This window comes from Macaca nemestrina, chromosome 2, assembly GCF_043159975.1.
Source record: "Macaca nemestrina isolate mMacNem1 chromosome 2, mMacNem.hap1, whole genome shotgun sequence".
In the NCBI taxonomy this organism is placed as follows: Eukaryota; Metazoa; Chordata; class Mammalia; order Primates; family Cercopithecidae; genus Macaca; species Macaca nemestrina.
The window spans coordinates 169,168,308-169,194,960 of NC_092126.1; the positions used below are offsets into that span (position 1 = coordinate 169,168,308).

The window sequence follows — 26,653 nt, forward strand, 5'->3', positions numbered from 1 at the left end:
AGCACTGGAGTGCCCAGTTCACATCAGGGCGTGCGTCTGTGTTCACTGAAACATGGCTATCAAGTGCACCCCGAGTCATTAGATGTGTTATCCAGTGAATAACAGCATAATGATATTTTAGCAGAGCAGCCTTATGATAAATTCTGCTTTAGTGAAACTCCATATACAGAGCAATTTCTCCTGGCCGTGTACATTGCATGGCAAAGAAAGGATATCCTGCTGCGTATCAGAAGGCTGTAATTTCATTTAGGGGTTCTATTGACATCGTAAACTGCAAGAGCAGAGCTCAAGTGGCTATTTAAGTCATAGGAGCTTCAAGCTAAAATTACTGCCTAGTCCTAATCGCCACCTCCAGGGGACTCCTGCCTATACATATGTGCTTTATGTTTCTATCTTTGTATCTATAAATACTCAATCACTCCAGAGGCTGAGGTGATAAGCTGTTCTAAAATATGACAGGTATCTGTCATGTTTGCAGCTGGCACAGGCTTAAGGGCTAAAAGCAGTTATATTAATCATTGACGGTCAAATGATAAAAGGGGCCAGAACTCCCCAACAAAGTTCAGAGTACAGGTGTTCTTGTTTCTCTGCTTTAAGACATTCTCTACTCAGTTAAAGGTGAGGATCGTCCAGCATATTGAGGCTAGAAAAAAGGAACTTTTACATTTACCTGTACAGCAAGGTTAACAGCCTATATAGTCTTACCCCGACTTGCCCTTCTTTGCCTTGACCCATGCTCATTTGTGAAAATAATAGTACTGTAGTCTTGGTATTTAGTAAGGTATTGTATAGTGTCCCCTAAAAGTGATTTCCTAAATATCTTACAGGTACATTCTATCTTGGTGTATAACAAACCGAAAATAGGAAACCATCATATTGGAGTTGAATGCTTATACTCTAAGGAAAATACATTTATATAAATTTGCAAATTGTCAAATAGTATTTATTAAGTGATACTTTAAAATTGACTCCAATAAACCAATAGGAAAGATTCAAAGTTAAGGATGTTTCTCCTTAGTTTGTAATTAAATTTTCATGTTCATGCTCCCACACAAACAATCAACTTTGTCAAAAGTGGGCACTACAGGCCGAGCATGGTGGCTCATGCCTGTTATCCCAAGTACTCTGGGCACTTTGGGAGGCCGAGGCAGGCAGATCACCTGAGGTCAGGAGTTCAAGACCAGCCTGGCCAACACGGTGAAACCCCGTCTCTACTAAAAATATAAATTAGCTGGGTGTGGTGGCGCACATCTGTAATCCCAGCTACTCGGGAGGCTGAGGCAGGAGAGTCACTTGAACCTGGGAGGTGGAGGTTGCAGTGAGCTGAGATCACACCACTGCACACTGCAGCCTGGGCAACAGAGCAAGTCTCCATCTCAAAACAAACAAACAAACAAGCAAACAAAAAGTGGCCACTATGAGATTGGACACTACAATCTAACTTTCTTCAGTCATTATGCTACTTAGGTTTTATTTGTTCACTCTTTTTCTGGGCTTGGGATTAATCTGTCTACATGCTGTTTAATACCAGATCCCAGCAGAATTATCATGGTTCAGAAAATCCCAGCAGAATTATCAGGATTTGGAAAATCTCAGTAATAATGGAATTTTTCATTCTTCATAAGGTAACTGTATTTTACAGTCATCTTATTAACCCTTATGTCACCTTGTTAAGAAAGGAAACTTGAAGAAATAGAGAGCCACACTTACCAGGCTGAGACTCAACTTTTTATTTTCCGTATTACCTTTTCCATTGTTCCAGTGCTTCCTCACAATACTTAATTTTTCTCTTAAATAGTACAATTAAGAATTAAAATCTGTAAGAGCCAAATCTCCGATATCTGTTACCCCAATACTCTCATTATATGTCTAAACAATATAATACACCATTGTGATAATTTTGAGAATGGCTACTGCTCTGGTAAGAATATCCTTAAATCATTTCTCATTTATGAGAATGTAAATAATATATATTCTGTAGACATATATAAGCTCCAAGATGAGGCAGAGCAACTCTTTTGTTGGTTGCCTGAATTTAGGCAGTAGAGCAGTGTGATTAAGAGTGAAGACTATGTAGATTCTACAACACTGTAACCTTAGGAAAACTATTTAATTCTCATGCCTCAGTTTCTTCATCTGTAAATTAAGGATGAGGAGAAGGAGGAGGGGAACCATAAATTTATTTTTATTATAAAATTACTGTGGAGAGTAACTAATCTAATAAATGTAAAATATTTAAACCAATACCTGGTATATCATAAGCACTCAATAAACAGCTGCTGTTATCATCATTACCATTATCATTCTTCTCATCATCACTTATTCTTATGCTATAGGATCGTGGTTTATACTTGTTAGGAAAAAAACCTACATGCACAGACACCATCACACATGAGCACACTCCTCTGACCTAGGAATGCTTGCTCGTCCTAGCTGTGTAAGCTCTACCTACAGGTTGATCTTAATATTATCCCAAGCAGAGAACATATAAGGAATCCACGCTTTGGATGAAGTGAGCTTGGTACTGAGTTTACTTTCATCACTGGTTTCAAGTAGCTGATATGAGATCACTTCTTTGGTGGGCCTCACTCCTATTATGTACTCATTGTCTCTGGCCGCTCTCATCTTATTACTTAAGTCTTTCATGTCTGTTTTCCCTCCAAACTGTAAATTCTGTTAAGCATGGTCTAGTCTGGGTCTGTTGATCAGTCCACTGGTTTAGGTCTATAGATCAGTCTACTACTATTATTCAATAAATAAATGTAAGGTCAGAGAATGAATAAATGAGTTTCCTTCTATTTCCAGCTTCTTGGTTAGGTCCTAGTCCTGCCTACCTGATGTGCTAAATGCTGACTTCATTGTACACCTAGGCCACCCTATTCACTATCCCCGGTTATCATTCCCAATCTTCCAGTCCAAACTCTCCTAATTATTTTTGTATTCTTGCCTAATATGAAACCCTTAATACCAGTACTCAGTCCGTACAGTAGGCCCACCTTCCTATCTGCTTCATCTTTTCCTTCATGGAACTGTGAACACCACCCTACAACCATGTTTTTATGCCTTTGCCAATGCTTTCTTTCCATTTAGAATTGGAACTTTAATCCTACAGGTGATTAATTATTCATCTGCATTTTAATCTGATGCCCTTGGCCCTAATCTTGATTCTGATCTTCATATTATGTTATTCACAAACCCTTTCTATATTTATTATATTTTAAGAAAATACACATATATCAATAACAAATGAGTAAAAGCTGATATCAAGTTCTGTCTACAAAAATCAGCATTAAAAATATTCGGCATACTATATGGTGTACCATTTGTTTTGTCTTTCATTATGCTTCTTATCTTAGCTCCTTGATGAATATCAGAGATCTTATACCCTGAACTTGGTCTCATTGGCCCTATACCTACTCTATCCCTAGGCTAGTGCTGGCAACAACCAAAGCTTAATTACTGTCGATTTTAACTGGAAAATGTTGGCATTAGTGTAGTAGTATGTCTAATAGTGAATATCATGTAAAAAAGAAAGGAGGTAACAGCAAAATGCGACATTATTGTCGCTGGAAAAGACCACTAACCATTACACGTGAATATATATTTATTGTGATCCCGTTATTGTCATCCTCTTTTGGACTTTTTTAAAATAAAACGATGGAGAAAATATTGTTAGAAGTGGTACAATTTAAATTTAGAAACAAGTATGATGCTAAACTTAATTCGCAGTTATCACAACAGTTAGTAATGTTACTATCAGAAACACGATACCTGCTCATAGAGAGCTTATGGTTTTTATACTGTTATTGCAGAGACTAGTAATTAGATCACAAAACTAACTGGAAATTACCAGTCTACCATTATGCACCAACATGAGCAATAACGAAAGGTAGTAAGTACTACAAGAATCTGCATTATGGTGGCCAAGAAAGGCGTATAGAAGGCTTGATTAGTAGTAGAGGGAGAACTTTAGCTGTAGATGTAAAAGCTAGACATTGAAAGACAATGGAATGAAAGGTCCTTTGGAAAAAAGCAAAGATGGTAGCCAATGGTGTGATATGGGAAAAGAGAGAAGTAGGGAGGATGAATAAAAATATCGACCAGTGGAAATAAAGTTGGTGTATACAGGAAGTAGTGAAATTAGAAATGAGAGCCACGTTATTGAAGATTAGGATGTGAATTTCAAAAGGCAGGCAGAGTTCAGATTTATTTTTTGTGGGTGATGAGAACAATAGCTATCATACAGTTAGAATGCAATAAGGATTTGCTGAATAACTGAAACACTTAGAGAGACAAGCAAAAATAGTGAATGGAGTGTTTTAGAAGTTAACCTGGCTATAGTGTGCAGAGTAGATTGAGAGGGTTGAGATTAGTCAGAGATGCCAACTGAGGGGCAATGACAGTAATTTAAGTATAGAGCAATCAAGACTCAAATACTCTCATGACTATGGGGATCAAAAAGGGACATTTCAAAAAACATTTAACAGCACTTTCCATGTCTATTTCCCCACCAACTCTAATCCTAGTCTCACCTAGGATTGGGTAATTGTAACTATAAAATACCTCCTAAATGCCAGATTTCCTTTGCCTTTTGATTTGATATTAGCAAAGTCCATTACTCTTTATGGTGTAAGTCTAGGTTGGGAAGTGAGCCCTCAGGTTCACTGAAGCCTTCAACCTGTGAGAGCTTTGTTATAGTATGTTCCTGAACAACATAAAATTACTCTTGATGTTTGCCAGGTTGAGCATAAACTCAGGGACACACAGACTCTTCTGTGTTCCCATTTGCGAGTTTCTGATATGCAAGACTCTGTGAAATCTCATATACCATAGAGTGTTAATCTGCACAAGGGGATTCTGGAGGAGCATTTGTTGTAGGTTCTTAACTATACCACTGATATAATTAGGACTGCCTCCTGAAAATAGAGAACCCTTCTTCTATGTGTTCTCCCTTCCTTCTTCAGTTCAAGCAAATCAGCACCAAAAATAAACCTCAGGGCAGAGCATATGCTAGCAGAGATTTCAAAACCATCCCAGACTCTGTTATATGTTTGAGATAGTCCCAGAGATCCCAAGAATATTCTGGGACTTGATTGTTAGAAACAGTGCTCGTTAACTTGCTTTCGTTGTACGCCTAATCCACCCATTATTACCTAGCATGTATCCTGTTGGCCTTTCTTTGGACAATTCCAACATTTTCCGAAGGACAAAAATTTGGCTAATATATTACTTATATCTTCAACTTCCTGGTTAACCAAGAATTGTGTGTACACATTGCTATGTTCCTCTCTTACGGCAAGTGCCTCATTTTATATTATGATATTTGAGTGAGTGTCTTTCACTGCTTACGTACCCAGAGCTCCTTCTAGATAGAACCAAGCCTTACTTTTCTCTTCATCTTCTCGTTTCAGCAAAATGTATATGCCCCACAGTAGACCACCAGTACACATATTTGGACTCTCCTGATTTCATGGATTTTGAATAGGGACAACCCTTTATGAGTTTTCTATCTTGAGTCCTGAGTTTCTAATGTGGAAAATACCTCTTAAATGCCAACCTCTCCTGCCTTCCCAACCAGTCAACCCCAGTTGCATACAAAGCCTGATTTTGCCCTGCAGTTGGGATAAAAAATGTGAAATTGACAACTCTGCTTGTCAAACCTGTCTGTCTGCACTACACAGCTCAGAGTAGCACCATTTAGAGAAAGGGTGTTTGGAAAATTAAACAAGGACTGTGTGAATAGGAGACCTATCGGCCTGCGATGGAATGACAGGTTTCTGCCCACAAACTGGGGTTAAGACCTGCATATTGATGCTTCTTTTCACCCATTTGTGAGTAATGGGTCTCACCCCATTAGTGGGTGCATTTGTTATACCACTAGAAGCTGTTATGCATTCCCTGTAAGTCTGTGTGAGGAAGCTGTAGATATACATAAATATGTACTGCCGACAGATCTCTGTATTTATCTCCCTGTCAGTGGGAGCAGACAGGGCACAGCTCTTTGATGGGCAAGAACTGCGGGTCAAAACCATGTTCTTGCTGCTGCTGTTGCTGCTTCGGCTGGTGCTGTTGCTGCTTCTGCTGCTGCTGCTGCTGCTGCTGTGATTGCCATGGCTTTGTCATTTAAGTCCTAAAGGAGGCTAGGGGCAGCTTGTTAGTTCTCGTTCTCACTTAACCTGGGAGGCTAGCTGTGGTCACTGACATAATTAAACAGACCTTGCAAATGTTGACTGCCAATATTCTTGTGGCCAGCAGAGATGGATTCTCAAAACCATGCTCACCTACAATGTGCAATCTTTCAGTGTTCCTTGATAGTCCACATATCTCTGCTATCTTCAAACACTTTGTTTAATGCTGTCCTGATGCTGTCTGATCCTGGTGGATTCTGCCATCAGGTGTATTTCCTGCTGTGTTTCACTGTCTTTCAGGCCCTACCCCATTCAGGATATACATTGTCTCCCAGCAGGAAAAAATTATTGTGCTCCAAGCTACTAAGGGAAATAGTCTGCTAAACCAAGTGCTTATTTTAGCAGCAGTTATATCCCTACAACTCTCTACAGCATTGACTTTGGTCTTCATCATCTCAATATGCAATATGCCTTATGAGGAAAAAGAGTTTTTTTTCCCCCAAAGTGAAACCATACTAATGATAATAAACTGAATTTAAGATTACTTTGCGTATAACAGAGCAAAACAAGCAGAACAGGCTTGTGTTTTTAATCTAGGCCTGTTTACCAGTTTAATTTGATAGTGGGAATTAATTGTGCAATTTGTAACATAACTACAGTACAACCACAATTAACGAATATTCTTTATAGTCATTGCTCCTCCGTCTCATGCTTATAAGATGGCATAGACCATTCTTTTCTTCAAAATTCAGTTTTCCTCAAGTTTGTTGAATTGTTGCAAAAGAAATGACAGGAATATTTTTGTTTCTTGGTTAGCTTTCTTGGTATCCATTTAATAGAAGTCTAACTGAAAGACAACCGGAAGTGAGCTCGTCTTCGATGGTGTTCCTGACTGTGCCTTTCTAAGTGGTAAATGGAAGAACAGAAGAGTTTTATCTCAAACCAAATTTGTAAGGAAACAGACTGATTTATCAGAGAGATGAGATGATGTGAAAGGTCTTATTTCTACCTGTCAAAAAGGTATAAGACAGATGTTTCACTAGGCAGGACAAAGACTGGACTCAAATATGGCGGTTTCTTTTCCTGTTTATTTATGTTTGGTTTACTTTTTAAAAATCATTATTATTGTTAATGGATCTGTAATGCAAACAGGGCAGACATATTTTTCTAAAGATCACTTCTAGTAGGTAGAAATTAGTAATCTGATCAACCAGATTGACAGACAACGAAATAAAAGTAAAAAAAGAAACCCTCTGTTACATGACTGAGCATATGCTTTTATTTTTTAACACATTAGAATTGATACTTGGGAATTACAGTTTGGTGCTTCTGTGGGAATGGGCTAGTTAACAGCCCTATTTGACTTTTTGCTAATCCTGAAAAGTCAGTAAATGTATCTTAAGCTATTTTAAAGGAACATAGGAGTTTATGGTTTGCTATGAGAGTCTGCACCTGCTTAAGACACACCACAGAAACATTAAAATGGGATGATTCATTAGGAATGAAGAAATGTTTTAGCTATTGTACAAAGGTTTCACCACAACAGTATTTCCCAAACATCCCTGAACTAAGAATCATCAGGGTCACCCTTGAAATATGCACATTCCTGAGTCTACCATAAACCTAGAGAATAAGAAATTTGCTTGAAGGGGCCTTGGCATTTGGATCTGAAACAAGAAACTAGTCAATTGGTATGACTAGGGAAGTTTGGGAAATATTGTTCTAAAAGATTTCTTAGAGCACGTAGGGGAAATGATTTATCAATTTACTCACATAAAAGTGATCCTATAGTTACATTTCTTCCTATGCTCTTCCCAGGAATTCAGAGCCATTTCAAGTGAGTAAAGAAGAGTCTTATTTTAGACTGGTGTTTTTGTTTTATAAAAGCATCCTTGTTTCTCTGTATCAATTACCTTATGCTTTTTACTCCCATTCCTTCTGGTAAATGGTCATCACATAAAAGTTCCTAGATTAAAATTATGGGCCTTGAGTTCTAGTTTTGGCTAGATCATAGAGCTGTGTTACCTTATATCAGTATGCATCTTCTCATCACTTCAGTTGTACTTTTAAAGAATTATGAGGTTGCACAAAATGTAATTATACTAGCTGTACATTGTTACAAATGTTAAATTCTTCTGCAGCCTTGTTTGGGGGCTGTAACCATATATGATGATTTTTGTGCTTAATGAGAATGTATGTTCAGCTTTAGATATGTCCATGAGTATTTACAGAGTGTTCCCTATTTGTAAAACCAACTTGAGTCATAGTTTAGTCTAAGATAATCAACTCTTTGGAAAAATTATTTTCTGGTTCTGGGTTGCCAGAAGCATCTTCCAGGAGAATTATTGACAAGGGTTTGTCATATTGCAGATACAGGTTTGTCACATGATACATACTGATTTATTAAAAGAGTAAGAGAATGTGGCTGGGCGCGTTGGCTCATGCCTGTAATCTCAGCATTTCGGGAGGCTGAGGCAGGCGGATCACCTGAGGTCGGGAGCTCGAGACCAGCCTGACAAATATGCAGAAACACTGTCTGTACTAAAAATACAAAATTAACCAGGCATGGGGGTGCATGCCTGTAATCCCAGCTACACGGGAGCCTGAGGCAGGAGAATCGCTTGAACCCGGGAGGCAGAGGTTGCGGTGAGCCGAGATCATGCCATTGCACTCCAACCTGGGCAACAAGAATGAAACTCTGTCTCAAAAAAAAAAAAAAAAAAAAAAAAGAGTAAGAGAATGAATGAATGAACAATCTTTTGCTTTTTCTAGTTATTAACACTTTGAAGTCCATAGAGGTAAGAATTATAACCTTCAGCTAAATGTTGGGGCACTAGTAGCAAAAAGAATTTATTTTATTTATTTATTTATTTATTTATTTATTTATTTATTTATTTATTTGAGATTGAGTCTCACTGTGTCACCCAGGCTGGAGTACAGTGGCGTGATCTTGGCTCACTGCAACCTGTGCCTCCTGGGTTCAAGCTATTCTCCTGCCTCAGCCTCCCAAGTAACTGGGACTACAGGTGCCCACCACCACGCCCAGTTAATTTTTGTATTTTTTAAATACAGACGGGGTTTCACCATGTTGGCAAGGCTGACCTCGAACTCCTGACCTCAAGTGATCCACCCGCCTCAACCTCCTAAAGTGCTGGGATTACAAGAGGGAGGCACAGTGCCTGGCCGCAAAAATGTCTTTTTAAGTATACAAAAATAGCCATGGCTTGCAGTTGCTATAAAGCTATATGGTAACTCCTTCACTGGGCACAACAGAAGAAATAGGAAAGAGAGAAAGTGCTGCTCCAGAGGTTCAAAGGTGAAGATAGAGCAGTGTAGTGGTGGGGATTTACGTTTCCTAATCTCCCTTGTCAGCCCAGCATGTCGTCAGTATAAATACACACGTGGCAGTGGCCTATGCACTCATTCACACTTCAGGGAAGCCCATGGTTTCCTTTTCTCCTCCATTTTAGCAGTGGGCAGCCTGCAACCTTTTGATCAAGCTGACTCTGTATGTTACATGACTGAACTCAGCTATGCCAGACATCCTTAAGGAAATTGACATTTGTGTACTTTGAAAGAAAAAAAAAGAAAAGTGAATCCCAACTGCTTCCTCCTGCCCTTTTGATTAAAAGAACGGTAAGTCAGCAGGAGAGGTGCTGCTTTTAACAAGCAGGGGTGTGCAGCAACTGATTGGTATCTTTCTTTGAAAAAAAGTAGAAAAGATTGATGTTAAACAACACTAATCAGAGCTGATTACAGGGACTGAATGAATTCATTGATGGGAGAGAACCATGCTTCCAGAGACAACAAAAGAGATTAGATAATTGTCAGGGGAAGAGTATTTGGAATAGTTCTGCTCATCTCCGACAACGAAGAATCAGTTCCCCTAGCTCTTTAACCATTCCTTAAAATAGGCATATACGTGCAATAAGTGCAGTTCTCTGCTGGGAACACTGTTCTCTCCAAGCCCCTCATGGCTGACTCTTTCTGTTCATTCAGATCTCCACCTTCCCTTATCACCTTATCTAAAGTAGTGCTTCCATCACAATCTGGATGGGCCTGAAAAGTCATTTCCTGGCATTCCCAATCATCACTCTATCCTCTGTCTGGAACCACCTGCAGTTCATGAATGGATCATACTCTGTCTTGCTCTGTACTTTTTTTTTTTTTTTTTTTTTTCTGTTACCTATACCTAGAATCCCTTTCCATCCTCTCAAATCTTTGGCTTGTTAACTTCTTCCATCATTTAAGTTTCAGCTAAGGCACCAACTCCTCAAAACCTGTTACTGAGCCTCCTCCTTAAAAGTCAGAGTCCCATACCTCTGTTCTCTCACAGCCATGCTTAACTCAGTTACGGCAGGTTATCACCCTTTGTTGTAGTTAGTTGGGTATTTACTTTCCTTTCTCCCCCCTAGACTGAAATATTTGGGGACAAAAATTATGTCTTTTTTCTCTGCATTTCTAATGTTAGCGAAACACACAGAACATACTTGGCATTTAATTAATACAAATGAATGATTGAATGAATACTCCCTACTTACCTACCTCCATGTTTTAAATCATTGCCTAAAATATGTAACAGAACCCAGAGGAAGAAATTCTTATACAAAATGGGTAATTCACTGATTATCTTTTTACAAAATGTCATGGCACAAAGGAAATGGGAAATTGAGGAGCATTCACCCCTGCTCTTGTCTGTAGCTTCTAGATTGTTCTAGTCAGCACTCTCAGTATAAATAAAATATGAGAAAGCAGCTTATTGAATTGAAGCTATAATTTCTGACTAGTGGAAAAATATGTTGCTTATTTTACAAAAAAATATACTATTACATTTGTTATTAATTATAATGTACTGTCTTTCTAGGCTTCTCCTTTAGGAACTTCTAAGTACTCAACATACATCATCTGTCTAATGCTGTATTCTGCCTCCTGTTAAGAATTTTATGCATACTGAATACATCACCTAAGTATTATAGAAGATTGATAAATAGCATATAATTAATAGATTTTACTTATTTTTTAAAATAATTTTACACTTCAAATTGCTCAAGAAATGTGTTTTCTTCTTATTACATAGCAACAAGCGAACATCCAGGTCTTCTCTACTCAACACATGGAAATCATCCTAGGCTTTTAAAGGGAATTCATCTCAACTAGTTCACAGCTGCAACACTGTAATGTCATTTTACATTTTACTGGTAACTCTATTGAGCTTAGAAAGGAATAACTGTTTAATAACATCTTAAAAATGCTACAAAGTCAAAGGGAAGAACCTGAATCATTTTATGCTCCAAGGATGCCATTTGGACCAAACTGCCAAGTTGTTTTACCACATTTACCCAAATATTGGCTGCACTGGTAGCTAAAAGTTGGGAGAAATTTATGGAGCTCAGGAACCATTTTTATCATTGCTATGCCGTTCTCATTTTTACTTTAATATGAGATTATCTTTTATTTAGTTTTTAAATATATTTGTTCAGTCGAAGAGGCAGGCTATGTATTTCCAGGGTTCAAAAATTAAAACTATGTAAAAACGTCTTCACTTCTCCCCATCTACCTTTTTCTCTTTCTATTCCCATTAGTAACCACTTTTATTTATTAATTTTTTGTGTAACTTTCCAGTGGTCTTTTTATGCAAAAAAAGCGAATATATATTCCCTCCTTCCACCTTCTTACACAAAACTTGAACCACTTTATACACTGTTCTCAATCTTGTATTCTCCAGTATCTCTTGGAGGTCTTTTGCTATTGATACATAGAGAACTACCTTAATCTCTTTTATAGTTTTGCAGTATTCCATTATGTAAATGCATCATGGTTTATTCAGTCCTGATTGATAAACTATTTTTTTCATTTCAAACAATATTACAGTGAACAACCTTGTATACAAATCATTTCATAGATGTGCAAGTTTATCAGCAGGATAAATTCTCAGAAATAAAATTATTGATCAAAGGGTTATATGCATCTTGAATTTTGAAAAATTTTGCCAAATTGATCTCGACAGGGTTTGGATCAATTAGCAGTCCCATTAGCATATACAAAAGTACCCTTTTACCGAAGCCTCAACAAAATAGTGCTTGGTTAAGCTTTTGGATTTTTGCCAATTATATTGATAGAAGATGGTATCTTGGTATAGTTTTAGTTTGCATTTTCAAAATTATAAGTGATGTCAATCATCTTTTTAAAATACGTTTAATGGCATTAGCATTTATTTTTCTATAGGATGTCTGTTCATCTCCTTTGCCTTTTCTTTCTATTGGGTTGTTAGTCTTTCTCTTATGTATTTCTTGCTATTTATACATTAAGATGATAATCCTTTTATCTATCTGAGCTGCATAAATTTTTTCCACTTATTTTATTACTTTTCTTATGGATTTTTTGGCCATACTGAAGTTTGTTTTTAAACATAATCAGATTTACTAATCTTTTCTATGTGGCTTCTAGATAATGAGTTATAGGTAAAACGTCCTTTCTTATGCCAAGATTATAAAGAAATTTACCAATGTTTTCTTTTAGTACTTTTATAATTTCATTGTTTACATTGAAAGATGTGATTCATTGAATGAGAATTTTAATCCAGAAGATATTTTAAGGGTAAAAGAGGATCTGAGGAAAAAGAACCCATACCGTTCTCAGAACTTGATAAGCTGTGGTGGGCCTACTATAATTTGCATAGTACACTAAATCTCATCTCTCTCTGCCAGCAGAATACAATACAATTACAATGAAAATGAACAATCTGGATTTTAAAAATAAGAACAACCATGTTCACCCCTTTAAGTTATTCACCTTTCCTCTTTCTGTGTTGCTCTTTATTTATTTGTTTGCTTATTTCTGTGAGAAGGCCATGTGCTAGCAGAAAGAGCGTAAGCTAATAACATTATTTATTCGTTCAAATTCTAGGACTCTATTCAATTCAGCACTTGAATCTCACTGATAGTGAAATACAAACTAATGTTAAATAGTGCATAGAATATAGATGGCCCTTGGAGTCAGAAGCTCTGAATTCATCTGCTGTACTCTTAGAGTATGTCTCTCTCTGTCATGATTTCCATCTGTATAAAATGGAGAGAATGAGATGTTACTTCAGTAACAGGAAGAAAAAAAGTAGCTACTTTTAATTTAAAAGTGCTTTGAGTTTTATAGCAAATTCATCCATGACATAATTAGCTGATGATATTTTCAAATTATGTAGTATATGAGTTTTGGGGCAGAGTTTTATACAGAAGCCTTTTTCTCCCCCATATACCAGTTAATATGTGCTTACCTTCCTCTATATTTTGTCTTCAGTTTCGAAAGCAGTCTTTCAATAGGTATCTGTTCTAGATGCTGGAGATACAACAGCGAGCAAAAAAGACACATTCAAATAATCCTTGTTTTCAAAGACCTAACATTTGGAGAGGAGAGGCAGAAAGTAAACAAATACATACATAAAAACAAAGCATATCAGAAGTCAGTAAATCCAATAGAGAACAATAAAGAGGGAGCATAATAGCAGGTGCTGGGAAAGCACCTTCTATCAAAGAATCCTAAACAGTTAGGAGTGAGCCTTAAAAGATGTGTAAGGAGATCTTAGAGTTCCACGTATACTACAATGACTTTCTGTATCATAGGGAGAACCTGAACTAGATATATATAAGTAACCAATCCCCTGTGAACTTGTTGGCTTTATTCAAAATCAAATGACAGCTTATGTCAAACTTTTCGACAGACATCTCACATATGCTTGGAATACTCACCTCTCTCGTCTCAGCCAGCCTCCGTGTTAGCCTTTAGGTAACTCTATAGAACTTGTTATTGAGAATGAAGGACCAGTGCTAGTGTGATTCAGAGCCAGTGAAATTCTTGTTCAAATCATGTGAAATGATTCAATACATGCATCTTGATAATCTCAGCTGGAGGAGGACTCATTAGATATGAGGACCTTTTCTCTACCACTGATCTAACATATCCCCTGTGGAGCCTAAAGACCAGAGGTTTGGTGGATTATAATACTTACTTATTATTTCATAATTACTTACTGAAATTATGAAAGCTAGAGAGTTGTTGACTGTGCTTTCTTCAAACCTAGATTATTGACAGAGTAGTATTCCTTGGTTGGCACTCGAACTCTCCTGTGATCTAACCCTAATTTACCTTCCCAGTTTTATTTTTACTACTCTCTTTCACAAACCAAATGATCTGCTTTTCCCAATGTGTGATGACCTTTTTGTTCATGCAGTTTATTCTGCTTGAAATGATTTCTCCTTGCTCTCTATACTTCCAAATCCCAAGTATCCTTCAATACCTAGTTTAAAACATCCTCAATATGGAATCTTCTTCCTTAGCCATTTCTTCAGGTCATAACTCATCTCTGTTTTAGCTAGCTATTTATCTATTATCTGTCTGTATATTTAGCTATCTATTAGTCATCTATCATCTATTTATTGGCCCTTTTCTGAGATACTTAATATTTATTGTATAATGAATACATGAATAAATTAGATTTCTTATCTTTAGAAATTCAAGAAAGATACAAGCTGAGAAATAGAGGACGGATAAGGGAATATGGGCAAACAGTAAAATAGAGATAGTTTTGAGTAGACTGTATTGTCTGCTTATAGCAAAATATTAAATATAATGTAAATGCACCTTGTTTGAATTATTCTAATTGTTCTAGAACTAGAGAGTTTTGTCTTGAGGCTTCCCAGGCTGCTGCCATGTGTGAGATAATCTGGAAGAAGGTCTCTTTTTAGAATTTATGAAGAATGCTTCTGAGCTGATGTGTTTAAGCTACATCATAAGGGTGTAGACTGTGCTGACCTCTCTCACTTGACACCTGTTGGCATGCTGAGGTCAGATATTACTTCCTACCTGAGCTCTAAAGATAAGAAAGCTAATACAGTTAATAAGGCTGTTGTGCCCCTGATTAGTTGAATCTGGTATTTTCAAACATAACTGTTTTTCTTGAGGTCTGCGCAGCAGATGGCTTATTTTAAAAATTCCATTCTTTCTGAATATTTTCCATAAGTAAAAGGATGTCCCTAGGAAAAAAAAAAAACTAAGGCATTAATTTAAGAATAAGTCCCAGTACCTCAAGAAAAGGCAAGCAGCAAAATGCAGCAGGTTGTTAGTATGAGGTGAATTGTGTAAGTATATAGCTTGGCATCAGTTGGTAACATGATATACTTATATCTGATGAGACTGGAGGGAGAAAATAGTACTTTAAGCCCAGAGTCTGGTTTAGTTATGAGTTGAAGGTGAAGTTAGCACTATTTAAAGTTTCATTTTATTTATAGGTCTCACTAGTGAGTGTAGGGTTTCCAAGAAAGTAGAATACATGTTTTCTAACTCAGAGCCTTTCAATGTAATGAATATGATGAAGTTAATGCAAGTATTATTAATAACATGACTGAAACCTGTAACCAAACATCCAGAGTAAATACAGCACAATGAATTTACCTGATTGAGAATCTCACATTAAAGGAATTTCTAACTATTATATATCATAATGTGTGGGATAGAGCCTTCAAGTGAAGTATTGTCATTGCATATAAATTCCACTAGACTTTGTAACCAGATAAAACAAAAAGAAAGAAAACGTTTCTGGAAACTGCTGTAGTTCACTCAGGAGTTTTCAGACCAAGGAGCCTGAGGAGAGAGAAGTAAGAGGATCTAGAACATGTTACCAACCCACAGACTGCTCCCAGTAAATCTCCTGTAGACCCAGCCTCCACCTGAACCCGTGCCTTACATTAGGTCTTCATCCCAATCTGTTGGGAATCCTTCTCTGAGATGTTATAATGTAATTGCTCTTTGATTTGATAACAGAAGTTAAGCCATACCTTTTCATAATCACCTTATCCAGAACACATCCATTATGCAAAGGAAGGAAACTTGTAAGGCAATAATGGTGTTTTATTTTAGTTGTACTAGATGCTTTCACTTATATTATCTCAATTAGTCCTCAAGATAAACCTCTGTGGTGGGTGCTGTCCATTTTGGAGGTGAGGAAAATGAAGTCTTACATAAATTTTATAACATTTTATTTGGAATCTTGTGTACTCACTCTCTTTCTCCTCCCAGTCCCCTTCACCCCCCATAGTATTAGAAAAATAAGAAAGCTCTGGACATGGTTTGGACCTCTCAGTACAGTCGTGTAACCCTAATCTAGATAATAATCTTAAGGAAGATTTGGAATGAGTCTGATGTAGATTTCTTCATCTACTTCTTAGTAGATTTGTGACATTGGGCAAGTTTTTCAACATTTCTATGCCTGGGTTTTCTCGTCTATAAAATGGGAATAACAGCAATAATAATAATAGAGCTATTTTTTGAATTAAATACAAATAATGTAAGTAAACTGCCCAACCTATAGAAAGCAACCAGTAAGAGTTAGCCATAAAATTATTATTGTCATTATTATCTTCTTTTCAATAACAGCAACAACAAAGTTAGGAAAATTCTTAAATTTGCCAAAAGGCAAATAAGATACTTAAAAGACGAACAGTTATACCAAGGTATTTTGCATGAAAGAGAGGGTTCATACCCTTCTTCAGAAAATGATCCTCAGCAAAGAAAATATTAAAAGGTATTATAATTACTAGGTCAATTGCTTAAAATATCACACCAAGTATATCACCTTTCTGTGTTTTTCCTTCAACTTTATTAGCCTTTAAAGAAGTTCTAAGGCAGAGCTCCTTACAGGGAAGCATCTCTATGTATTCAGAAGAGAAGAACATAGAAATTTCTGAGTCCTCCAGAAACTATTTCAGTATGTATACTATAATAATTACGGAGCATGAGGCCACTGTTGCTTTCAACTCCATGGCTTCCATCATGAAATGCCATGTACTGTTATGAAATAGCACAGAGATCATGTTTTTCAGGGGACAACAGCAGATTAATAAAGAACCTGTGTAATTTAGGGAAGTGTCACATATAGCCCATGCTATTTCAACAATGTCCTGGCAACTAAAAACAGTGTAGTGGTGAAGGTATCTAAGAAGGTATATAGCAGAACAAATGACACATAAAGCTGTTTTGGGTCCCCCTCCTTAAGGGAATGTAAAGGATCTTTCTTACTTACAATGTACAAAGGAGAAGAGACTTTGCAAACTGGATACAACCCAGCAAAAATTCAACAGTGGTTATTGTTGCGTCAGAGAATTACAAGGCTTTTTGTTGATATACTTCATGCTTTTTTAGTATTTTCAAGTTTCTTGTAACTAACATGAATTACTATTACGTAATTATTTTGAAGGTGCTTCCTTTTTGAAATATCATATATTAAATTTTACAATATAGAGAAAAATATTCCTCATAATCTTGCCACTCAGATATCCATCCCTATTGGCATTATATTTTAAACATATGTTTGAAGAATTCAAACAGAATAGAAAAATATATAATTAGAAGTAAAATTCTCCATCTTATTTTCCCCAAGTACATCAAAAGTATCTTACATATACTTCCAGAAGAAAATGTTTGTGTATATGCCTATCTATCTATCATAAATATGTGTATATATGTATACTAATTTTCTTTATACAAGAGGGATTTAGCATATATAATGTCATAGCCTGTCATATAGCACATTTAAGTCTACTTTTTTTTTTTTTAGCAACTTTACAGTATTCTCTGTAGGGTGTATAACACAGTTTGTGTTAACTAATCACTGAATATTTGAACACTATTACTTATATAATGGAGGAAATTTAATAATCTTTATTAAGTGTCTTCTACACTTATATCTAAAGTAAGCCAAAACCTCTTTGCTTATTATATGGTTACAGGGGAAAATCATTGTATTTATGTGTATGTACGTGAAAGTTAGAGATTTCCTTGAACCTTAATTTTACAGGATAAAAATTTTACAGTCTAAAATGACAGAATGGCCACAGGCAAAGTGGATAAAGTCTCTTTGTGATCCTGGCTGAAATGTGGCCTCACATGGAAGTTGGCTTACTTCTTGAGAGTTTTAATGCAGTCACTGATTACAGTGTCTGAGATTTTACTGCAATTTCCATTTGAGTTAAAACTGATTTTGTCTTCAAAATAAAAGCCTTTAAAGGCAGAGAAAATAATTATTTTTTCCCATGGCAGGAAATCTAAATCCTTTCATTTTATCTCCTAACATAAAAAAGAAAAGTACTAAGAAATTACTGAAAAGTTGATGCAAAAACAAAACCTCTATTGAACATTTGAGCTATGGAACTTTTTTCTCCAAGTATATACCTGCTAATGTCCCATGTATCCAAAACAGAGAGAGCCAGATGTAGAAAAATAACTTACACCAAGGCTTTTTGTGATGCTAGTAAAAAGGCAGCTAGGGCTTTGTGAAACCATGTTGCTGCAGGTTAAAAACCAAAACAAAAGACTTACCCATGTGCTTTTGAATTAGAAGAAGAATTTTGTTTGTGGGCCTTGGCGTGATCGCTTTATGTAAAACGTGGAGATTGCACAACTCTAATATAGAACAGTAAATGCACAAACAAGCCATATTCGAACCTTGAAAGTGTGACTGCTTTCAATGGCACAGTGTATCAAGGTCAAGAGAAGCTGCCCTCAGCAGATGGAAAACTTTCAAAGTAAAAAAGCTTCCTTTACATTTAAAATATATTGAGTTACACATGATTTCTAAGGAATACTTGGTCGTTCTAGTTATAACCATGGCTCACTTTTGTTATCATGTGTCAAGTAACTGACTCGTATATTTTCCTGGCAGATGTTTTCTGTGGAAAGGCAGGAAAAGAGAGGTGAAGGAAGAAGGCATCCCTCAATATCGTGCAATAAACCCACTAGGGGTCACTACTTTCAGTAGGACTATGGAGAAGAAAATGTCAGAGGACACATTTGTGTCTTGGCAAAAAATAGATTTCATGACACCTTGACTTTTCACCTTCTATGCATATGGAGAACTGCTTAGGAGGCTTCAATACTTATCTGTGCCTATGGGCCTTTATATATATATTTTTTTATTTTGAATTTGCTTTAGGATTGAGTTGGGCAATATTTATATTTGAACTATATTTTGCTCAGAAATAGTTTGTTGAAGCTATTCTGTAACATGTATCTCCTTTAACTTTTAAAATACCATGCAATGAAATGATTAAATGTGCTTGAGTGCTTTGGTAATGCAATGCATTCAGCAGACTTGATCTCACATCCTGTGTAAGGAGTTATGATTGAGCTTTAGAGATGAGATGCCACATGCTTTCATGTCAGTCTTATGGAAGTGATTTTCTTCTTTCTTGTTTCTTTCCTGCCTCTCATTCTGTGTTCTTTCTCTCCTCTTGCTCTTCCTTTCTCTCTCTCTCTCAGTTTCATGAAAATTCATTTATCTGTGACATTTAAAGACTCTGTCTGAGAGGTGTCTGGAGCTGTGGCCGGCTGTGTACATCAATAGTGTCTTACAATCTGGCACTCTGTCAATATTTGGGGGCCTCGATAACCGCACTTAAATGCAGAGCCTGCCAGCCATCATGCTCTTAGTGTCTCCGTAATGTCTCTGAATGAATGGATATTAGCATGTCAAATCCTTTCACAACTGGCAACACTGGGCAGACAATATATAGGCACCTTGCATTTGCCTTCTACACCTTTCTGTTTTCCTGCCTCATTTATATGATGTCATGTTTCCCATTACATATAAAAATAAGAATCTTCAAAAAGCAGTATTATAAAAATTGAAGAAAATGGCATCATTGTGCAATCTAAGTTTGGTGGGTTTTATACCATACATGGTAATGTCTTATAGGCAGTACTTTTTAAAATTATATTCTAGGTAGTTTTCGTCTGTTTGATTTTGTTTGTATTTTTGCTTAGGTTATATTTAGGCCAAAATTGTTGTTGCTGTTTTATGGTAGAAATATATATGGCTCTAAGGCCATTGAGACCTTCTAGGTGAAGTCTCCATAGCTTCTGTGTGAGCCTAGCATTAGAGAAATGTGGCTACATAAAGAAGAAATATACTGTGTTGGGGAGATAAGGTTGTTCTCTGAAACAAAAACTATTTACATTTTCAAGCGTTTCTCAGTTGTCTTCCCTACTCTATCAGTTAAATGTCCCATTTATAAATTGAATAATTGAAGCATTATTATGTCAACTTTCCCATGAACTGCCCTAGAAGATAGCATATTGGACTTTCAAGGTCTACAGGGGAGACCAGTATTACAGCAACATGTTTGTTATTGAACTACTGTGAGCTCTTAACCCATGTGTAACCTTGACCATATCTTGTGACAAGAATACGTCAGGAATCTGAACTCTAAAGAAAGGAATGGGAAAGATGAGAGCTTACCAAATACCAGTCTTATCTTAGAGATCTGTGTCCAACCTAGGATAAATATGCAAGACTTTGCCCAGTTTTTAGTCGTGCTCAGATCAAGTAACCCAGGTTTCCAGATATCCAAGGGAATACCCTGGAGCTCTTAATGCTCCTTGGAGGAATCATTAAATGGCCTCTTCCTTGGACTCATTGAACCAGCAGTAACTCCTAAGTTGGATGGATCTCAATCTTGATTTCAATTCAGATCTCTAACATTTGAGTACTTGCTTTTCATGTAGGTGCTCAAGATCTGCTATATACCATAGATTTTAAGGTGACTTGTTGAGACTCAGAAAAGAAATGTTTAACGAACAGTATTGGTGCAGTCTTAATACAACTCAGGACCTATAGTTTCTCGTCAGAAAGAGAAATGTACATGTTATTGCCTCATAATCATGAGCCTTTTGTAGCACTAACAGTGCATTTGACCAGCTATAAATGTGGCCTCCAGATATTATGTCATATTTATAGAAGTTATTTTTTAAATCCAGTTAGTCATTGCCTTTGGTAGAAGGATGTTCCCCTTGGAGTGTTGTACTAAACTAGGCAACATGGATGGACAAATGAATTTTCCAAGGGCTTCAACTACCAGAAATCATCTGGTAATATGAGGGCTGACCCCAAAGTTTTTTAAATGAAGAAAGCAGCATGAAGGTTGAAATAATAAGAAAAAGGAAAATATTATATAACTATAAATGGATTTATGACATGGCCTGCATCAAGGGATTTGGTATTGTTTTCCTAATTCTTATACAATAGACTAACATGCACAGCTTCTAATGAAGAAACACAAATGCTCTCCTACCCCTATCTATAGTTAGATCTGTTTTTGTGGTCCCAGAATGAAGCCAAATAAAACATAACATACACAGCATTAACCATAATTTTTTATACCACCAAAACTTCACCTCAAGATATAATGGAAAACATTTTTGGTATTTTCCATGGATGGCTTAGAAATATGCCTTTATTACTGTCGATAAGACTTACCTGCTAGACTAAGACCTTACCCTCTTTTTGCTGTGGATTCAGAATTTTATGAGTATGTATTATCTGTTCTTTATTATATACTGTTTGTTGTATGCTAGACACTAATCCTTTCTGGAACAGAGGAAGAAACAGGAATGAGATGAGAACATAGAATTAGCCTGCAGAATATATTTTAAGAATATATTGGGAGGCCGAGGCAGGCGGATTACAAGGTCAGGAGATCGAGACTATATTGGCCAACATGGTGAAACCCTGTCTCTACTAAAATACAAAAAATTAGCCGGGTGTAGTGACATGTGCCTGTAATCCCAGCCACTTGGGAGACTGAGGCAGAGGCATCCCTTGAACCCAGGCGGTGGAGGTTGCAGTGAGCTGAGATCGCACCACTGCACTCCAGCCTGGTGACAGAGCAAGACTCTGTCTCAAAAAAAAAAAAAAAAAAGAATATGAGAAATTGTATTTGCTTGTAGATCACTATAGACACACTTTGGAACTACATTTTAATTTATGGGTTGCAATTTAACCATCTCTTTTCAATTAATACTAGAATGTTTTTTCCTAAAGTAGGCAAGATTTGGATTCTTCTTCTTTAGAAATCCTAGCAACTTCCTCAGCTCTTTCTTCTTTAGTATATACTTTGTCTACTGATCACAGAGTAAAGTGAGAGAAATGAGAACAGTGGGACATATGTGTTGATGGAATATGCCTGATTCTACCTCAGCAAGGAAGGCACATGTATTGACTTTAGCCTTGACTACTCCTGCTAAAAAAGAAATAGCTCTCTGACTGTCTGGCTGGAAATCAACAGAACACTTGAAGGAGTTGTTTAAAAGGTCTACCTTAACATGATGTAAAATCTACTATATTATGGAGATGAGTTTTGTTGATGTTGCTGTGATGCCTAATGATAGGCACCACTCAACAGAGACCCACACCCTTGCTCCAAAAGACACTAGAGGTAAACAGACTATCTATGACCAGTTCTATGTTTTTAGTCACAGGGACACCTTTATTCCAAAATCTCCTAGGCCAGGTGCAGTGGCTCATGCCCGTAATCCCAGCACTTTGGGAGGCCAAGGTGGGTGGATCGCCTGAGGTAGAGAGATCGAGACCAGCCAGACCAACATGGACAAATCCTGTCTCTACTAAAAATACAAAATTAGCCGTGCATGGTGGCGCAGGCCTGTAATCCCAGCTACCCAAGAGGCTGAGGCAGGAGAATCACTTAAACCCGGGAGGCAGAGATTGCGGTGAGCCAAGATCACGCCATTGCACTCCAGCCTGGGCAACAAGAGCGAAACTCCATCTCAAAAAAAAAAAAAAAAAGACAAAAGAAATCTCCCCCATCCCCTATTTTGGGGCCAACAAATTGTCATTCTTCTTTTTAGTTTATGAATTTATAGTGATTCCCAGCCCTGCCTTACTGAAAAATCTACTTGCCAACTTTCAACTCAAAAGGACCCCAAGTACGAGGTGTTATCACTAATAAAAGAATGCTTTTTAATACCTCAAAATATCTACCTTTTTGGAAGAGGTTGATACTGAATTTTCAATGCACATATCCCAGAATGGGGACATTGCCATTGTTCCTTTTGGAAAAATAAGCCTTTGAGATAGTTGTACATGTCTCCATAATGAAAATCCTCTTTTCCTCAATAATTATAAAACATAACACTTTTCAGTTTTTGCTTATGTCATAGTGGCCTGGAAGCTACCTATTTAACCAGCAGTCATGGACCCAGCAACCATTTATATGCCCAGAAGTAATGAATGTTGATTTATGTATGTGAATCTGTTCAAATTGTATACTAAGAGTAGAATAGATTGTGAATGTATAAGAATAGATAAGGCAGGTAGAAAATGTATAATATAGATTTTTATAGAATAAAATATTATAAAAACAAAACACTGGGCAAAAATGGAGAAAAGATTGGACAAAAGAATAGATTAGAATAAGTAATCTCTTTAGTGGAAGGTTCTCTATAAACTTAATAGATAAGCCACTTATTAAAAACATTGTTATGTTTAAAAATAAGTAAGTATAGAATTTCAGACTCTTGCACAAATGGTGCTCTATGGCGGATCACACAGGAAGGTTGCTATCATACTTGAGTTCAGCTTACTAGTTTGTGGTTGATGATACTCTCACATTTACCTTCATTGTCTCTTTTCTGCCAAAAGGAAACTCACTATTTGGGAAAATGCACTTAAATACAACCATTTTTAATAATTCTGTCCTGCAAATTATAGACATGAAACTCTAACTTTTATTCAATGAAATATCCTAGGAGAGACCTGGTAAAATTGATTTACCCATTGTTTGATGATACCAGGACACAATGCCTTGATAATATATTGTCTTCTTTCTTAGCCCAGTGAAAGTTTTGCTGAACTAAGGCAAAGCTAGTATTATGATATAACTCCATGTAACCAGCAGAGCCTTTAATTCTGTCTTAAATGACCAAAAAATAAAAAATTCTAACCTATTTATTTTGGGGCAAGCACTTCAGAATTCTCAGGAAATGATTAGTAGGGGATGAGACTCAGTATTGAGAGATATAGAAGTGACATGCTATTGAGGTCAGTCCTGGATTCTGGCTTGATAATCTAGACTAGATACATGTTTTCCAATATTGGCAAATTCAGTGTATTCTAAATTATTGTTAGAGACATTTCAAAGTCTCATAATGAAATTAATTTTCATTTAAAATTATGTTTTAAGGAATAGGCAGGGAAGAGTGATGCAAAAATCACATTAACAACAGGATACCAGAACTTCTAAATGGTTGCAAATCATTATTTTAGATGTTGAGGACAAGGAATGCATGCTTTCAAAGTGCAATGCTTTTATGTACAATGTCCAAATAACAACAATTTGAGAGATAAGTATAACCACTTCAGAGGGAGGACTGAAATGAACACTCAGTAAAACTGGGAATAAACAAAATGTTGTTAAATAAAAGTTATCGTTAGTTTTCTTCAGGAGAGAAAGCAGACCTCAAAAGTGGCATTTCATCCACTGCTTCTTTATCACTTGTATAGCGAATTCCATATAGCTGTATTAGTTTGCCTGTACTAATAGCTGGTGAGCTAGCACCAAACACCTGAGCATGCTTATCCATGTTTCTTCTTTTGTGTGAGATTGTCTTCTTTTTTCCACATATTTAAGACTCTGAAATAACAGACATGTAACTTTGTTTCTTTTGAATCTTGTAAGTTTTATATTTTTCATTATCCATGATGGTTTGGTAAATGTCATTGATGGACTGAAAATAAAGAATGACTTCCTCTGTGGGAAAAATAGCATCTAGAAGTAGATTATAGAAAGTTAATCAAGAGTGCGAAATGTCAAACTGAAATTTTAAATAGCTATAATAGTGGAATGTATAAGAAGCATGCAGAATACAGATATTTCTTTTATTTCTTATGAGCATAGATTAGATACTTAATCATGCTTGTTCTGATTTCAGATAAAACTGAATACAAACATCTTAGAGAGACAGAATTATCAAACCCCTCCAAACAAATTTATATTTAACATTTAAAAAAAAATTCTCAAGGAAGAGTCAAAAACATTGACTTTTTTATCTTGGAAAAAGGAATGTTAAAGTAGAGAGCTAATAGTAGCTGTTAAGCAAGTAAGGAGAAGTGGGAAACAAGGCTTTCTCTCTTTTCTTCACTGAGGTCTGATAATGACAAAATATGCTGCAACAGAAAATCTTAAGGTTTGATAATGAGGTAGGTTCTTAATAGTGTGTGCTAAACACTGAAAGGGAAGTTGTGAGATTATCCTCTACGAAGCTCTTTAACCAGTGTAGAGTCACATCTTTCTGGTGCGGTCTGCATGTGTCAGTGAGAAGGGAAGAAATGACTTCTCTGAGTGGTTCACATTTTCCAGGCGCTTTCTCCTTACCTTTCTTTTTTTTAAAACCACTGTTACTCAGAAGCAAAAAACTGCCAGAAGTTACCAGGACTTCCAAATGTGCTTGACCAGGGTGAAAGCAATAGAAATGCCACCAATATTTTAGTGGAGATTAAAGGAGCACCCTTAAGTTACCATCATTTCCTATAATAATTGATGTACTACAAACTTGAAATTGTGGGTACAGCTGCTGACATTTTTTTTTTAATTATTTTTATTTTTTGAGATGGAGTCTCAATCTGTCGCCCAAGCTGTAGGCTGGAGTGCAGTGGCACCATCTCGGATTCACTGCAACCTCCACCTCCCAAGTTCAAGCGATTCACGTGCCTCAGCCTCCTGCTGGGATTACAGGTACCCATCATCACGCCCAGCTAATTTTTGTATTTTTAATAGAGACGGGGTTTCACCATGTTGGCCATTCTTGGTCTCAAAATCCGCCTGCCTCGGCCTCCCAAAATGCTGGGATTACAAGCATGAGCCGCCGTGCACGGCCTGAAACAATTTATAATACTTGTGAAGAAAGGGATTAGAGCTTATTGTTCAGTGCTTTGTTAAAAAAAATGTGCAGTAGACTTTTAGTGGAAAATTTGTCACATTTCACTTTCTGTTTGTTGCTGTCAATATTAAAAGCAAACCCATTACCAATATACTGAAACCATTTTCTTCCTATGGCATTAAATGAAACATTTTTGATTCATCTCCAGAAATAAGAAGTTAACATGTGTTGGTGGTATTTGCCATGAAATAAGGGGAGAGATCCACAGAATGTAATTATTGAAAAATACACCATCAGTTCTAACACATACACATGCATATATGCATATGCATGTGCATCAGTACATATTTACCCCCAGGTCTTTATACTTGTAAGTACTTTTCTAGGAACTGAAGCTATATAGGTAAAATTGCTGTTGCTAAAGAGTACTCACAAGTTGGTGGGAAAAACAGACATGAAAATTTTTATGCAAAAAGATGGGTATTGAAGTAAAAGTATATGCAAGGTGTTATGTAAGTTTGCCTGGGACAGTTTCGGTTTAAGCCTGTAGTCTTGGTATAATTATTTATAAGGCCCTTTCACTGTCACAAATGTCCCTGTTTAGACAATAAATTAAATGGTCAATCTATAAATAGCCATATCAATCAAAGATACCTGAGGTTGTCCGGGAAGATTTTTCCACAGAATAGGACAGAATATCAAAGAGATTAAGAATGCTTTGCCATATGTATTACCTACATCCAAATGGAAATGAGAAATGGGTGTGACTAGCTTTTATTTCTCCCTGGCTTGTCAGAGGGGTGGAG

At 36.6% G+C, this 26,653-nt stretch overlaps 1 protein-coding gene and 1 long non-coding RNA gene across 47 annotated transcripts in view; one reads left to right on the forward strand and one right to left on the reverse strand.

Moving 5' to 3' along the window:
• LOC105470366 (zinc finger and BTB domain containing 20) overlaps positions 1-26,653 on the forward strand; it is an 814,500-nt gene that overhangs the window by 529,927 nt on the left and 257,920 nt on the right. The window lies entirely within an intron of this gene.
• The window catches only part of LOC139360984 (uncharacterized), a 36,707-nt gene continuing 23,161 nt past the window's right edge, over positions 13,108-26,653 (reverse strand). Inside the window, exons 3-4 of the long non-coding RNA XR_011618572.1 lie at positions 13,399-13,518; positions 13,108-13,186 (exon numbers count right to left, since the gene is read on the reverse strand). This is a non-coding gene — a long non-coding RNA (uncharacterized lncRNA). The remainder of the gene's footprint in view (positions 13,187-13,398; positions 13,519-26,653) is intronic.